The following is a 14,735-nucleotide window of genomic DNA, read 5'->3' on the forward strand; positions in this document are numbered from 1 at the left end:
GTGCCCTAGAGCCCATGCTCCACAACAAGAAGCCACTGCAGTGAGAAGTTCGAGCACACATAAACTAGAGAGTAGCCCCCATTTGCCACAACTAGAGAAAAGCTCACACAGCAACAAAGACCCAGCATAGCCAAAAATAAATAAATAAATCTTAAAAAATAATTTAGGAGGTTGCAGCATTCCCCGGTGGTCCAGTAGCTAAGACTCTGATCTCCCAGTGCAGGGGAACCCAGGTTCAATCCCTGGTCAGGGAACTAGATCTTCTATGCTGCAACTGAAGATCCTGAGTGCCAGAACTAAGACCTGCTGCTGCTGCTAAGTCGCTTCAGTCGTGTCCGACTCCGTGCGGCCCCATAGACAGCAGCCCACCAGGCTCCTCCATCCCTGGAATTCTCCAGGCAAGAATACTAGAGTGGGCTGCCATTTCCTTCTCCAGAACTAAGACCTAGAGCAGCCGATTAAATAAATACTTAAAAGTAGGAGGCTGTTCTTCCGTCACCAAAAGAAAACTCCTACAACATTCCGATAAACTTACAGATCTTATTTTGCAACTTCTCGTGGTTGATAGCAAAAATTTTCTTATAATATGCAGTTGGTCATAAAAGAAAGAAACTTAGAAAATAAAAGCCACCCATAAATGTGTAGGCAATACCAATTACTACAGCATACGGCCACCATATGCACATACACGTTTTTCTTCCACAAGAGCTTTGAGCCTCCACCCACCTTCCCACCAGCCTCTGTTCTGCTCACCAAGAAGATTGCGCTTTGGCCTCATGAATGAAAAGTTTCCACTCAGCTCAGAGGGAGGTGGAGGAGCGGAGGCTGTGAGGTTGGGGGGGTTGCTGTCCAGCCTGCAGTGAGAAGAGAAGCGCCGAGTGCCCCACTCCAGGTCCAGTAACTTCAGGGGACCTCAGGGAAGATGCCCAAGAAAAAACCTCTCAAACACCTTCCCTGCAGTTTCCGTGGTTACAACCTGTTCCATGTCTTGGGGTCAGGCTATGGGTTAACAAGCCTTCTCTTGTTGGACGTGAAAAGTGTTTCCACCGAGAATCTGTCACAATCTTGGCCTAGGTTGGTTCTCTTGTTGGACATGAGAAGTGTTTCCACAGAGAATCTGTCGGAATCTCTGCCTAGGTTGCTGCAGATTTAATTTGCAGTATATTCAGGACTCAGGGCAGTTACTTTTCAAGCTTCCTGTGTTCAGGACTATGGCGCCTCCTCATGGTCACAGAGCCTTCTCTTCCAGAGGAAGGTGTCTGGCAACATTAACCACAAAGAGACACATACTAAAGAGCAGAAAGGCCATGGCAGGCAGGGCTGGGTGTTCTCAGGGGACCAAAGGGAACTTGGACACTCCAAGCTGGAACCCTGACCCCCTGCTTCTCCTTCTTGCTGGGTGTGCAGTTTTCTACTTCTGGGTGCCTGCCAGTGAGGGGCTCTCAAGATGCCTCAAGCTGGGGTGGACAATGGGCATGCTAGATGCCAGGGAACCCAAGATCCTTCAGCAGGTCAGTGCAATGTGAACAAGGGCCGGCCTCACTGAAAGGTGAGGCCCTGTCTGTTCAGGACACCCTCTCCGGACCTCAGGTGAAGGCGCTGCTGTCCCCAGTGCTCACCTGGGTTTCAGGAGGCAAGACTTCCTGCCCAGAGAATGACAAAGGCCAGTTCCCCAAAGTCCATGCAGGGTGAGCAGAGCAAGTGCTTGGGTCTCACAGGGTCCCTGTGAAGAGGAGTTTACTCCTGACCAGATCCTTCTTGGCTGGTTCTCTTTCTGTGTTATCTTCATGTCAAATCTCACAAGGACAAGGCACTCTAGGTGTTCACAGCATTACTGGCCCAGGTGACAATGACCCTCGTTACGATGTGTTTATCATGGGCACGGAGAAATGACAGCTGGTATGACACTCCCCTGGACGAGAGAAGAGACCTCCCCTAGGTTGTGTTCCCTGTGTAACTTCAGGGGGTACTGGCATGAGGGGCACTATTTCCTTTTCGAAATATTTCAGACAACCACTGAGTTCTTTTCAGTTTTTGGTTTCAGATCGTTTTGATATGATCCATTTTCAAAGTCTTTATTGAATTTGTTACAATATTGCTTCTGTTTATGTTTTGTTTTTTTGACTGCAAGGCATGTGGGATTGTCGTGGAGTCCAAGCTCACTCTGCTTGCCACACGACAGGCCAATAAATCAGAGGCAAGGTGTTGAGGCAAACAATATAACTTTACTTGGAAAGCTGGCAGACCAAGAAGTGTTAATTTCTTCCTTCCTGTAGCTATCCACAGGTGGACAGGTTCTGAACAAAAGCAGAAGGGCAGGGTTCCCTGAGGCAGGCCATTATGTTTGGACAGTACCCTTTCAGTAAACAAATCAATAGGAAGCAAAGCTTAAAGTAAAAGATCCAACATGGAATCAGATTTATTCTTCCCTATAATGATTCCCCACTGTAAGTGTCCATTCCATAATCTTATGGAAAAATGGGTGATGAGCATTCTAATTGCTCCATTAGTTGCATCTTTTGGGGAATGTCCATCATCGGTGCCAGTATTTCAAATGTTGAGATTTGTCTTTTGTTGTTCTTTGGAAAGTGTCTACATGTTTAGACATAAAAATATTTACAATCTAAGTGTTGAGAGTTATGTTTTATTCAGTGAGACTCTTTTAGGACTTCAGATCCAGGAAGCAGCATCTGAAGTTAACAAATTAAGCACTTCTGTATTTATGGAAAGATGCAAGAGTCATCTCTTTGAAATCATTCCCTTTGACACACACCTCACCATCTGGGACCAGCATCCTTCCTTCTCCTTCCTGAGTTTCCTCAGGGTTCACCATGGGGAGTGACTTCAGTCTAGTGGCTGGTAGAGGGCAAGTAGTCTCCTCCTTCCTGAGTCTCCTCAGAGCTCACCATGGGGAGTGGCTACAGTATATAGCTGCTCCAGTTCAGTTCAGTCAGCTCAGTCGCTCAGTTGTGTCCAACTCTTTGCAACCCCATGAATTGCAGCCCGCCAGGCCTCCCTGTCCATCACCAACTCCCGGAGTTCACTCAAACTCATGCCCATTGAGTCGGTGATGCCATCCAGCCATCTCATCCCCTGTCGTCCCCTTCTCCTCCTGCCCTCAATCCCTCCCAGCATCAGAGTCTTTTACAATGAGTCAGCTCTTCGCATGAGGTGGCCAAAGTATTGGAGTTTCAGCTTTAGCATCAGTCCTTCCAACGAACACCCAGGATTGATCTCCTCTAGAATGGACTGGTTGGATCTCCTTGCAGTACAAGGGACTCTCAAGAGTCTTCTCCAACACCACAGTTCAAAAGCATCAATTCTTTGGCACTCAGCTTTCTTCACAGTCCAACTCTCACACAGATACATGACCACTGGAAAAACCACAGCCTTGACTAAATGGACCTTTGTTGGCAAAGTAATGTCTCTGCTTTTTAATATGCTATCTAGGTTGGTCATAACTTTCCTTCCAAGGAGTAAGTGTCTTTTAATTTCATGGCTGCAATCACCATCTACAGTGATTTTGGAGCCCCCCAAAATAAAGTCTGACACTGTTTCCCCATCTATTTCCCAGAGGGCAGCTATTCTCCTTCCCAAGTTTCCTCAGGGCTCACCATGGGGAGTGGCTGCAGTCTGATAACTGCTAGAGAGCAGGAGGGGGAACCTGAGTCTTGAGGGGGACTGTCTCAGCTGAGGGAACAAGCACATCCTATGGTTCCAGACAATCTTCCAATGTTCAGGGTTCTGCATTCAGCCATGAGGATCCGGCATCACCAGCTCAGTCAGGTCCATGCTCTGCACTTAACTGCTATGTAGGCCTGACACCTACTCTGCACGAAGCCCTTTAAATGTGTGTCCTGTCCAGCAGACTCTCAGTCACATCCTCCAAGCCAGAACGAGGCCCAGCTTTGTTGAAGTCTTGCTTTGTTGAGAGGGTCTCACAGTGCAAAAGGTCCCTCTCCTCCTCTCCCACATCCCACACCTGAGTGAGGAGAAGGCAGGGGCTGGAGGCACAGTGCCTCCAAGCAAGGAGGGCAGAAGTTCACCCATTGGCCCTTGTGTCCATCCTTGGGAGCATGGTATCATGTCACTTCCAGTGGCAGGGGACCCGTGTCCCCAGCTCACTCTCTCATGAGGATGTGAGCCATGAGTACTAGCACAGGAAACACTGAGTGACCTGCCTAGGCTAGAAGACTAGCTCCTGGGATGTGAGACAGAGTTGGAAAGTAACTTCTCACTGGGTTGGCCTTCTCCAGACCTAACTTGGGGGCAGCAAGAGTAGGACAAGGGGGCCCCCCAGCTGGGGCAGCCACACAGTACCTCTCGACAGTCTATGGAGACTGTGTGGCCAGAGTGACCACAAGCCCACATTCACCCAGAAGATGGCATCTGAGAGATCTGTGACAGAGGAAGCCATCATCAGATAATGGAGAGTTTTAATGACACATGGCCAAAAAACCAGGAAATAGATGAAGAGTCTAAGAAACTAAAGTATGGATATCAAAGAAAATCTTTCTCCACTGAAGGTTCCCCTTGAGATGAGCATGGGCAGCTCCAGGACTGCAAAGGCTTTTGTGGTTTCAAGCAGTAGAGATGCTGGTCCAGAGCCAGGCGGAGGCAGGGCTGGGAGTGGGGAAGGCAGCATCTCATAGCAAGGGGGCCCTTCTGTGATTCTGGGGCTACCACTATCTGCTATCCAGGGTCACCCACTGACTGGGGTCACCCACTGGTGGCCCCACCCCACACATCCCTCCTCCCCACAGCTGCTCCCACCCCATCTCTGCTCAGCTGCCAGCTGTCTTTTCATGCTCCCAACTCCTGCCCCTGAAAACAGGAATCAGACTGGCCTCTCCAATTCCATGGCCAAACTCTCCCTCCCAGGGCACCATCCTGTTCACAGACTCAGGCCCCCAAGACACAGCTTCTCAGGAAGCTTCTGTTGGTGCTGTGTCCATATACCCAGTGTCTCCAACTGACACCTGGAACTGAAAAGTACCAGGTGTTTCATAGGAAAGGAAGCCAGGAGAGGGTGTTCTCCTTCCCCTCCAAGCGTGCGACCAGCAGCCACTAATGCTGCCTCCTCTGCCACCACACTATTCAGCGGGCAGACAAGCTATGTTCTGATCACCTACGTGAGGCCAAGGCCGTCTCAGGCCCTGTTAGTGGACCAAACACGAGAGGCTTGGTTCTAACAACCAGCCTAACAACGTGTCCCCAGTCCCTCCACCCAGCCCCCACCAACCACTTCTCTCCCTCTGGTTCGTCTGCTCAGCCTAGCTCCTGCTCTGTGGCCATTGTCCAGGCAGGACTCCCCTGACAAAGGGTAGGGGAGAAGGGAGGACAGAAGGGGCATGGGAGCAGTGCATGATGGGAAGGTGGGAGTGTGGAATATCGCCCTCCCCTTTGGCACTTAACAGTTTCCCAGTCCCTGAAGTTAATCACATCAAAGGGAAACCTGTCCCCCTATAGTGACGCTCACATCAAAGGATGCCCTAAAGATTTCTGGAAGAGTAAACAAACCATGTGGAAACTACGATAATACTGTGGTGAAGACTCTGAACTGGAACTTGCATCGCTTTATGTTGTTTTATCATCTTCATCCTGAGGAGACTAAAAGGGGATATATTTAATCTTAGATTTTATGTTAGATTGCTTTGTCACACTGGCTGAGACTATCAACTCCCCTTCCCTTTGCCCACGCAGGAACCTCTGTGATGCAAGTCTCAGAGGCGGAAGCAAATGGCAATAATGAAGATGACAACATGGACAACTTGGCCATTGCCGACACCCTCAGCCAAGACCCCTCTATGCCATGTCACATCAGTTAGCACATGGATACCACCAGCATGCCACTGCCGACTGGACCCACAGCTCAGGGGTTAGCTGGGGACCACCCAGTGCTGCAACCAAATCTACATTTGTCCCAGCCAGCGAGGCACAGGACACACCAGCCAATCAGAACAGGCACCAGCGATAAAGATGTAAACATAAGATGTGATACCATAAAACCCCTAGAAGAGAACACAGGCAAAACATTCTGTGACATAAATCATTCCACTGTTTTCTCAGGTCAGTCTCCCAAGGCAATAGAAATAAAAGAAAAAATAAACAAAGGGGACCTAATCAAACTTACAAGCACAGCAGAGGAAATCACGAACAACATGAAAAAGACAACCTACAGAACAGGAGAAAATATTTCCAAATGATGTGACTAACAAGGACTTAATTTCCAAAACATACGAACTGATCAAACAGCTCATACAACACAAAAACAACCCAATCAGAAAAAGGGCAGAAGAACTAAGCACACACGTCTTCAAAGAAAAAATACAGATGGCAAATAGACAGATGAAGATGTTCAACATCACTAATTATTCAGTTCAGTTCAGTTTAGTCGCTCAGTCATGTCCGACTCTCCGCGACCCCATGAATCACAGCACGCCAGGCCTCCCTGTCCATCACCAACTCCCGGAGTTCACTCAAACTCATGTCCATCGAGTCGGTGATGCCATCCAGCCATTTCATTCTCTGTCGTCCCCGTCTCCTCCCACCCCCAATCCCTCCCAGCATCAGACTCTTTTCCAGTGAGTCAGCTCTTCGCATGAGGTGGCCAAAGTATTGCAGTTTCAGCTTTAGCATCAGTCCTTCCAATGAACACCCAGGATTGATCTCCTTTAGAATGAACTGGTTGGATCTCCTTGCAGTCCAAGGGACTCTCAAGAGTCTTCTCCAGGAGGTCGCGCAGGCTGGAGGCCTCGGTCGGACGGGAGGGAGCGGCAGCATCCAGGCAGATTCTTTACCAGCTGAGCCACCACGGAAACCCAAGAATACTGGAGTGAGTAGCCTATCCCTTCTCCAGGGGATCTTCCCAACTCAGGAATTGAACCGGGGTCTCCTGCATTGCAGGTGGATTCTTTACCAGCTGATCTACCAAACTCTGCATGGGACAGCATGCCAACTGCCAAGCAACTAGCTGACATTGGCTACAAGACCTTCTCCACCTCCATGATGCTCCTCACTGTGTATGGGGGCTACCTCTGCAGTGTCCGAGCCTACTGCTATTTCCAGCGGCGCAGCTCCCAGCGCCAGGCTGCAGAAGAACAGAAGACCTCAGGAACCCTATAGAACTGGGGCGCTTTTTTCCTTGAGCAGAGATGCCTGAGGCATGCTGTGGAAAGACTGCACCTGCAATCATTTCTGAGTCAAGAGGACCAGGGCTTACTGGCTTTTGAACTCTGGAAAATGCCCATGTTTTCTCTGGTACAGCCAGTTTGGAGAGGCTGTTGAATCAAAACAGGAATGGGAGGGTGAGGCACACCTATAGACATTAAATACTTAGCCATAAAAAAAAAAAAGAGTCTTCTCCAACAGCACAGTTCAAAAGCATCAAGTCTTTGGCGATCAGCTTTCTTCACAGTCCAACTCTCACATCCATACATGACCAAAGGAAAAACCATAGCCTTGACTAGACGGACCTTTGTTGGCAAAGTAATGTCTCTGCTTTTTAATATGCTATCTAGTTATTAGAGCAATGCAAATCAAAACTGCAATGAGGTATCACCTCATACCCGTCAGAATGGCCATCATTAAAAAGTCTAAAAATAATAAATGCTGGAGACGGTGTGGAGACAAGTGGATTCCCACTGTTGGTGGGAATGTAAGTTGATGCAGCCACTATGGAGAACAGTATTGAAATTCCTCAGAAAACTAAAAACAGAACTGTCAATGATAATAAATAATAGAATAAGCAATAGAATAAATAGAAATAGAATCCTGGGCATATACTTGGAGAAAACTGTAATTTGAAAAGATACACGTACCCCAATGTTCACTGCAGCACCATTTACAATAGCCAACACACGGGAACAATCTAAATGTCCATCGAGAGACGAATGAATAAAGATGGGAGTACAGATACAATCAGAGAAGGCAATGGCAAGCCACTCCAGGACTCTTGCCCAGAAAATCCTGTGGATGGAGGAGCCTGGGCTGCAGTCTGTGGGGTCGCTATGGGTCGGACACGACTGAGCGACTTCACTTTCCCTTTTCACTTTCACACATTGGAGAAGGAAATGGCAACCCACTCCAGTGTTCTTGCCTGGAGAATCCCAGGGACGGGGGAGCCTGGTGGGCTTCCGTCTATGGGGTCACACAGAGTCGGACACGACTGAAGTGACTCAGCAGCAGCAGCAACAGATACAATGGAATACTACTCATCAATAAAAAAGGAAATTGCAGCAACATGGACATAACCAGATATCATCATACTAAGTAAGTCAGAAAGAGAAAGACAAACACCATATGATATCAATTATACATGGAATCTAAAATATGACACAAATGAGCCTATCTATGAAACAGAAACGGACTCATGGACATAGAGAATAGACTGGTGGTGGCTGAGGCAGAAGAGGTTGGTAGAGGGATGGAGTGGGAAGCTGGGGTTAGCAGGTGTAGCTTTTATAAATAGAATGAATAAGCAAGGTCCTACTGTAGACCACAGAGAACTATATTCAGTACCCTATGATAAACCATGAAATAATATTTCTTAAAAAGAATGTATATATGTGTATAACTGTATCACTGAGCTGTGCAGCAGAAATTAACACACTGTAAACCAATTATACTTCAATTAAAAAAAATACTGATTAAAAAAGAACAGTTGCGAGTCAATTACAACAGATACTCAATCCACAAGAACAGACTTCCCAACAGTTAGAACATGGACCAACCAGTCAGAAGAGGGGTCTACTGCAGAGAGGGCCCCACAGCTGCCCCCAGGCTGGCTGTGAGCCCTGGGCACCATAAGCGGGAAGTGTCGCTGGAGGAAATGAGAACTGTACCCAAACAACTCCTCCTCTACCTGTAAAACGAAGTAGCTCTGCTTCCCCCTGACCACATAACTGAAGGGACCCCAGGATGCCTTAGCTTGGTGCTGGGACCAGGAATATACTGGTCAGATCCCAATACAGGGGAAGTCTATGAGGGCAGTTCCAGAGTGTGGTGGGTCAGGATAAGCAAGGAGTGCAGCAGCTTGTCCCTTTCCTCAAAGATTGGACACAGTAGCACCTAGGAGGACAGTCACTGTTGTATTGGAGGCGAGGCCCCCAAGTTTGGTGCCTCTGCCCTCTGGCTGATGCCTAGTGCTAACCCTCATGTGCCCATCTGCTGAGCATTTCACACACATCCTGCTGGCTCAGCTGCCAAGCCCCAAGGTAAAGGCTTGTGAGCGCAGCTGTTCCCATAGGCACCAACAGCACCAACCCTCTGGCTTTTGGCCTGACTGCAAAGTCCAGCTGAAGCCAGCAGATATCCCATGAGTTATGCTCTATGGTGGACCCTTTGTCACTAGTAAGCAGCTGTGTCAAGATGCAGGCCAGCGGTACTCAGACTGATAAACTGCTAGAATCAACAGGAAAACACTGACCCATGAACACTCCCAGTCCTGGGCTAGGCAGTGACTGAAACAGGCACACAAGTGCAGAGAGTAGAGTCCACAGCACAGACAAGGTCCAGCTGTCCCCCAGCAGGGAAGGGGCCCCTTCTCTGGCCAAAGCCCTCAGGATCCCCAGGCTTAAGAATAAAGAGGCTTCAGGCACAGGTGGTAGGAACAGACTCAGAGCTGCTTTTTAAGTCATGCAGGGCAGGACAAACAGGAGAGTGAAGGTCAGAGGGAGTTTACCATAAAAACAGGGTATCTGTGGGAACAGACAGGCTTGGGTGAAGCTTAGTCATATGGGGGCTGGGAGGCTGGGCTTAGAAACCCTGTATGCCTTTTTCCCATCTCTGCCTCCTAATCCACTTAACCCCCACTTGGCAGCCTGATGCCATCTGTCCTGTGCATCTCCACACTCCGACTATCCATTCATTCAAAGGATGTTTAGCACCTGCCTCTGGCCAGGTTGTGTTCCAGGTATGGGGACAGCCGTGAGGAGACAGACAATAACCCCAGGCCGTGGGGAGCAGAAATTCTACCAGGGGCCATATGCACCCCTCCTGTGGCCATCGCCTCCTGCCTCACCCTCCTCAGACCATCGGCCAGCCCTCCTGGAGCTCCAGCCTGCAGACACTGTTCCATCTGAACATCTTCCCTCCTCCAAGGAGGCCACTCTCTGGACTCACTGCCCGTCAGCTCTGGCACCCTGTACCCTGTGTCCTTCTCAGAGCATACCACCATCTGAAATGACCTTCCCGTCATCTGCATCACCTCAGCGTACCTGACAAAGTTACGTTTGCTTTGAAGGAAGTTCCCAGCTGCCTTCACACACTTTCTGTTGAGTTACTACCACAAATTCCTGTCACAGTGTCCTGGAAGGACTCCCTGGAAGGGTATGGAGCAGGGGCTCAGTGGTGCCTGAGCAGCTGGACCTCCAGTGGTCAGGGTAGGACAAGGACCTTGCAGCTCCAGATCCGACCCGGACGACAGGCAGACCAGCCTTCTTCTCCCTGGGACCATGAGGGGACGAGTCTCTCATCGCTGCTCAGGGTCACGGCTACCCAGTAAGGGCTGTCAGTTCCGTGGTACCAAGCACCCTGTGTGCTGTTACACATTTTACCTGTGTGATCTCAACTCCCTGTGATTATGATTTCAGTTTGTCTGCCCTCTGGTGCCCCCTAGCAATACCTACCGTCTTATTTGGGTTTCTCTTACCTTGGTCGTGGAAAATCTCTTCACAGCCGCTCCAGCAAAGTGCAGCCGCTGTACCTTACCTTGGACGAGGGGTATCTCCTCAAGGCCGCCCCTCCTGACCTTGAACGTGGAGTAGCTCCTCTCGGCCCTCCTGCGCCCGCGCAGCCACCGCCTGTTGGACGTGGGGTAGCTCCTCTCGGCCGCCGGCCCTGGCCTCAGGCGTGGGGTAGCTCCTCACGGCCGCACCTCTTTGCGTGGTTCGTTGCGCCGGGGCCGGCGTCTCTCGCGTCGCGTCTGCGCCGCCGGGGCCGGCGTCTCTCGCGTCGCGTCTGCGCCGCCGGGGAAACTAGCTGATCTAATCACATGGACCACAGCCGAATGTGGTCCCCTGGAGAAGGGAATGGCAAACCACTTCAGTATACTTGCCTTGAGAACCCCATGAACAGTAACAAAGGGCAAAATGATAGGATACTGAATGAGGAATTCCCCAGGTCGGTAGGTGCCCAGTATGCTACTGGAGCTCAGTGGAGAAATAACTATAGAAGGAATAAAGGGATGGAGCAAAAGCAAAACAAATACCCAGTTGTGGATGTGACCAATGATAGAAACAAGGTCCGGTGCTGTAAAGAGCAATATTGCATAGGAACCTGGAATGTTAGGTCCATGAATCAAGGCAAATTGGAAGTGGTCAAACAGGAGATGGCAAGAGTGAACGTCGACATTCTAGGAATCAGTGAATTAAAATGGACTGGAATGGGTGAATTTAACTCGGATGACCATTATATCTACTACTGTGGGCAGGAATCCCTTAGAAGAAATGGAGTAGCCATCATGGTCAACAAAAGAGTCCGAAATGCAGTACTTGGATGCAATCTTAAAAATGACAGGATGATTTCTGTTCGTTTCCAAGGCAAACCATTCAATATTACAGTAATCCAGGCCTATGCCCCAACCAGTACTGCTGAAGAAGCCGAAGTTAATCGGTTCTATGAAGACCTACAAGACCTTTTAGAACTAACACCCAAAAAAGATGTCCTTTTCATTCTAGGGGACTGGAATGCAAAAGTAGGAAGTCAAGAAACACCTGGAGTAACTGGCAAATTTGGCCTTGGAGCACGGAATGAAGCAGGGCAAAGGCTAATAGAGTTTTGTCAAGAGAATGCACTGGTCATAGCAAACACCCTCTTCCAACAACACAAGAGAAGACTCTACACATGGACATCACCAGATGGTCAACACCGAAATCAGATTGATTATATTCTTTGCAACCAAAGATGGAGAAGCTGTATACAGTTAGCGAAAACAAGACCAGGAGCTGACTGTGGCTCAGATCATGAACTCCTTATTGCGAAGTTCAGACTTAAATTGAAGAAAGTAGGGAAAACCACTAGACCATTCAGATATGACCTCAATCAAATCCCTTATGATTATGCAGTGGAAGTGAGAAATAGATTTAAGGGTCTAGATCTGATTGATAGAGTGCCTGATGAACTCTGGACAGAGGTTCGTGACATTGTACAGGAGACAGGGACCAAGACCATCCCCATGGAAAAGAAATGCAAAAGAGCGAAATGGCTGTCTGAGGAGGCCTTACAAATAGCTGTAAAAAGAAGAGAGGCGAAAAGCAAAGGAGAAAAGGAAAGATATAAGCATCTGAATGCAGAGTTCCAAAGAATAGCAAGGAGAGATAAGAAAGCCTTCCTCAGTGATCAATGCAAAGAAATAGAGGAAAACAACAGAATAGGAAAAACAAGAGACCTCTTCAAGAAAATTAGAGATTCCAAGGGAACTTTTCATGCAAAGATGGGCTCGATAAAGGACAGAAATGGTATGGACCTAACAGAAGCAGAAGATATTAAGAAGAGGTGGCAGGAATACACAGAAGAACTGTACAAAAAAGATCTTCACGACCAAGATAGTCACGATAATGTGATCACTGACCTAGAGCCAGACATCTTGGAATGTGAAGTCAAGTGGGCCTTAGAAAGCATCACTACGAACAAAGCTAGTGGAGGTGATGGAATTCCAGTTGAGCTATTTCAAGTCTTGAAAGATGATGCTGTGAAAGTGCTGCACTCAATATGCCAGCAGATTTGGAAAACTCAGCAGTGGCCACAGGACTGGAAGAGGTCAGTCTTCATTCCAATCCCAAAGAAAGGCAATGCCAAAGAATGCTCAAACTACCGCACAATTGCACTCATCTCACACGCTAGTAAAGTCATGCTCCAAATTCTCCAAGCCAGGCTTCAGCAGTATGTAAACCGTGAACTCCCAGATGTTCAAGCAGGTTTTAGAAAAGGCAGAGGCACCAGAGATCAAATTGCCAACATCCGCTGGATCATGGAGAAAGCAAGAGAGTTTCAGAAAAACATCTATTTCTGCTTCATTGACTATGCCAAAGCCTTTGACTGTGTGGATCACAATAAACTGTGGAACATTCTGAAAGAGATGGGAATCCCAGACCACCTGACCTGCCTCTTGACAAACCTGTATGCAGGTCAGGAAGCAACAGTTAGAACCGGTCATGGAACAACAGACTGGTTCCAAATAGGAAAAGGAGTACGTCAAGGCTGTATATTGTCACCTTGCTTATTTAACTTATATGCAGAGTACATCATGAGGAACGCTGGGCTGGAAGAAACACAAGCTGGAATCAAGATTGCTGGGAGAAATATCAATAACCTCAGATATGCAGATGACACTACCCTTATGGCAGAAAGTGAAGAGGAACTCAAAAGCCTCTTGATGAAAGTGAAAGAGGAGAGTGAAAAGGTTGGCTTGAAGCTCAACCTTCAGAAAACAAAGATCATGGCATCTGGTCCCATCACTTCATGGGAAATAGATGGAAAAACAATGGAAACAGTGTCAGACTTTGTTTTTTTGGGCTCCAAAATCACTGCAGATGCTGATTGCAGCCATGAAATTAAAAGACGCTTGCTCCTTGGAAGGAAAGTTATGACCAACCTTGATAGTATATTAAAAAGCAGAGACATTACTTTGCCGACCAAGGTCCGTCTAGTCAAGGCAATGGTTTTTCCCGTGGTCATGTATGGATGTGAGAGTTGGACTGTGAAGAAAGCTGATCGCCGAAGAATCGATGCTTTTGAACTGTGGTGTTGGAGAAGACTTTTGAGAGTCCCTTATACTGCAAGGAGATCCAACCAGTCCATTCTAAAGGAGATCAATCCTGGATGTTCATTGGAGGGACTGATGCTAAAGCTGAAACTCCAATACTTTGGCCACCTCATGAGACGAGTTGACTCACTGGAAAAGACTCTGATGCTGGGAAAGGTTGGGGGCAGGAGGAGAAGGGGACGACGGAGAATGAGATGGCTGGATGGCATCACCGACTCTGTGGACATGAGTTTGAGTGTACTCCGGGAGTTGGTGATGGACAGGGAGGCCTGGCGTGCTGTGATTCATGGGGTCGCGGAGAGTCGGACACGACTGAGCGACTGAACTGAACTGAACTGAACTGATCTCAACTCCCTCAGGCAGAATGCTTTGGGCTATATGCTTGGAACAATCAACAGGAATGGTTTAAAATCACTTGAGATAACACAGTTCTGTTCAGTCGCTCAGTCGCGTCCAACTCTTTGCAACCCCATGAATCGCAACACACCAGGCCTCCCTGTCCATCACCTGCGGGGAGCGGCCCTGAATTCAAGGGTCTGTGCACAGACATAGCTCTCTGTCCCGCCACCCCTTGGAATTTAGGTAGTTAAGATAGTTAATCTTTAAGAGCACCCTTTTGCCTTGAATGCACAAATGACACATATGGGATTTATCATGACTGCCCAGGGGAAAAACAGACCACCTTGGTATGACTCAAGATAACATGTGGCGCCTTGTGATTGATGTACTCTAGACATTCTCTCTTACAGAAAACACCTGTAGCAGTAGAAAGTTTCCTGTAGCGTAAGTATAAATATGCCTGTGAGAAATAAAGTGGCATCGCTTGCTTGTCTCTTTGCAGCAGCAATCTTCTCAACCCCATGTGTTGTCTGTTTCTTTTCTTAGCCGTCGTAGCCATGCTCCGTATCCAGTTAGCTGTTGCCGGCGGGCCCAGCAATCACCAACTTCTGGAGTTTACCCAAACTCATGT

General features: G+C 48.2%; 1 pseudogene; it reads left to right on the forward strand.

Annotated features, from left to right (window-relative positions):
• Positions 1–6,776: 6,776 nt before the first annotated feature.
• Positions 6,777–7,209, forward strand: LOC148774539 (cytochrome c oxidase assembly protein COX14 pseudogene; annotated as a pseudogene).
• Positions 7,210–14,735: the final 7,526 nt, after the last annotated feature.

This window comes from Moschus berezovskii, chromosome 21 (genome assembly GCF_049115385.1).
Source record: "Moschus berezovskii isolate FMDL1 chromosome 21, NW_MosBer_1.0, whole genome shotgun sequence".
Lineage (NCBI taxonomy): Eukaryota > Metazoa > Chordata > Mammalia > Artiodactyla > Moschidae > Moschus > Moschus berezovskii.